Source organism: Mobula hypostoma, chromosome 3 (assembly GCF_963921235.1).
Source record: "Mobula hypostoma chromosome 3, sMobHyp1.1, whole genome shotgun sequence".
Classification (NCBI taxonomy): Eukaryota; Metazoa; Chordata; class Chondrichthyes; order Myliobatiformes; family Myliobatidae; genus Mobula; species Mobula hypostoma.
The window spans coordinates 91,742,110-91,744,520 of NC_086099.1; the positions used below are offsets into that span (position 1 = coordinate 91,742,110).

A 2,411-nucleotide genomic window follows, 5' to 3' on the forward strand; every position below is an offset into this window, starting at 1 on the left:
TCCATGTCTCATGAGAATGGACTCCATGGCTGCTGTGAAGATCCTCTTTTTAAGCCCTCTGATCAGGTTTGACTTCCAGATTTCCTTCATGTCGTTCATAGCCCTCCATGCCAGCGCCTTCCGTATCTTTATATCCTTCTCCGAACTCATTATTCTTGACCCGAGGTACTTGTAGTCAAAGACTTTCTTAATGGTATCATTCTTTACGGTCTTGAGAGTACCTTTGTTGCAGTTGAACGCTATGTACTCTGTCTTTTTAGTGTTTAGGTGAAGTCCAACTTTATTGCACTCAATTTTCACTTTCATCAATGCCATGTTACATATGTCCGGCAAGATGTCGTCCAGGTCGCAGTTCTTCAGGACATCTGGTGGTATCCCATCTGGTCCAGTGCTCCTGCCCTGTTTGAGTGCATATTTGGCCTTCTCCAGTTCCTCAATAGTGAATGGGCCGTCATCGATGTCGACTTGCGTTAGTATCGTGGGTATGTCCTCTTCTTCTTCCATGGTGGTTGGAGGGCTTCCCAGCAGGTTCTTAAAGTGGATAAACAAAGTCTGGACACGGTCCTCTGCTGTTTTACCACTTATGTGACCTGATGGGGACTTCTTCCATCTGCTGATCTCATTGACCAGGCGCCATGCTTCTCCTTGCTGCATGTCTTCATTGGCAGCCTCTACCTCTCTAATCCTCTCAGCTAGTACCTCTTCCTTCAGTCGGTCGTAGGTGGCAAAGAGATTCTCCTATGCTGTCTTAAACTTGTCTCTTAGCTCTTCTGTTTCGCTCCTTCTAAGTTCAGCATGACAAGCATCGACCACACTTCTTACTGTGACGACATCAGGATATTTCGAGATCCGGCTCTTCTTCATTCGATTCACAGTAGGCAAATTCTTTGATGCATCTGTGTGTGCATCCACGAGCCATTGATAGCAGTCGGTGGCAGTCTCTTCCTCTTCCTTTTCCAGTGGGCCGAAGCGATTTCTCACCTCCACTGTGCACTGGGTTTGAAGAATATGTTGTGAGGAGAATGCCTTCCAGTCTATCTTCTCCTTGGGACCTGTGGCTTTGGGTTACCACAGGCTCAGTCTCACTTGTATTGACACTACTCTGTGATCAGAACTAGTTGAAAGTGCTGTAGGCTTCTGTGTTGATCACACAATTACGCCAGTTTGTTCTTACGAGGATGTAATCGAGCTGTTTCCTGTAGATGGAGGCTCTGTTTTCATATGTCCACAGTTTACCTGCTCGCTTCTTGAATTGTGTGTTGGCGGTAATGAGACTGTGTTCCTGGATGAAATCAACTAGATATTATCCATTTCTGTTGGTAAAGTCTTGGTAAGAGTATGGAACATCTTCTAGTCCTACCTGGGCATTAAAATCACCGAGCACAGCCAGGAAGTTATGAGCCAGTATTGAAGTGACAGCTTTGTGAAGTTTACTGTAGAAGGCCTCCACCTCCTTCTCCTCGCTGCAGTTGTGCGGGGAGTAACAGATGATGACAGAGGTCACTGGGTTTCTGTCGAATTCCGCAGTAGGGATTCTGTCACTGACTGAGACTACGCCCCTCAGTGCCGCCTTCACCTTGCTGTTCAACATCAGCCCTACTCCACCTTGTGCTGACATCGTCGTCGACTCTCTCCATGCAGACGAGGTGATGAGGTGCATCCCCTCTACCTCTGTGAACCTTATCTCTTCGTCAGGGTGTACATGACGGAGTTCTTGGATCCCCAGGATGGAGATCTCGTAGCTGCTGGCCTGTGATGCCAACTCTGTGCATCGAGGCAAGAGGCGGATGGTGTTTGTGTTGAAGGTTGAGATGATCGTTTTTACCTTACAACGCAAAAAGAGGCGCAGTTTGCTCGGCCCCCTTGTCGGACTCAACCCTCCCCGTGGGTTTTGAGGTTGCATCTTCATACTGCCTGTCTAGGCCAGGGTCTGGGCGTTCCACAGAGTTCCTGAGCACTCCTGGCTCTGCAAGTATAGGTTCTGTTGTGTTGTCTATCATCCACACAATAAAAATACATCCCCAAAAGGTTGTATAAAAAAAGTATAATATATTTGAACCTTCAAAAAATGATGCAGAAGAGGAAAAATGAAACAATCAGATTAGATAGTTTACCTATGGTAAATGTGTTCACCCCTTGACATTTGAAAACACTTTTTCATTGTCCTTGGCCAAATGAACTATTTCACCAAGTAACTGTGCACTTTCCAAGAGCAACAGTTCATCATTTCAAGTAACCAATCATGTCTGTAAACATCCATTACAGGTCACGCATGTACTTCTGTAGACGCTGTTCTTCTGTTTCAACACAATCTTGCAAAATTTGTGAAAGAAAATGTCCTTCCATTTACGTCATTCATCAAAGATGGTTTTGTGTGACTTGTGCGATGGTTTTGTTGGGTGGTGTGGTAA

At 45.7% G+C, this 2,411-nt stretch overlaps 1 pseudogene; it reads right to left on the bottom strand.

Moving 5' to 3' along the window:
* Nucleotides 1-1,065: 1,065 nt before the first annotated feature.
* On the bottom strand, nt 1,066-1,903 carry LOC134343714 (craniofacial development protein 2-like; annotated as a pseudogene).
* Nucleotides 1,904-2,411: the final 508 nt, after the last annotated feature.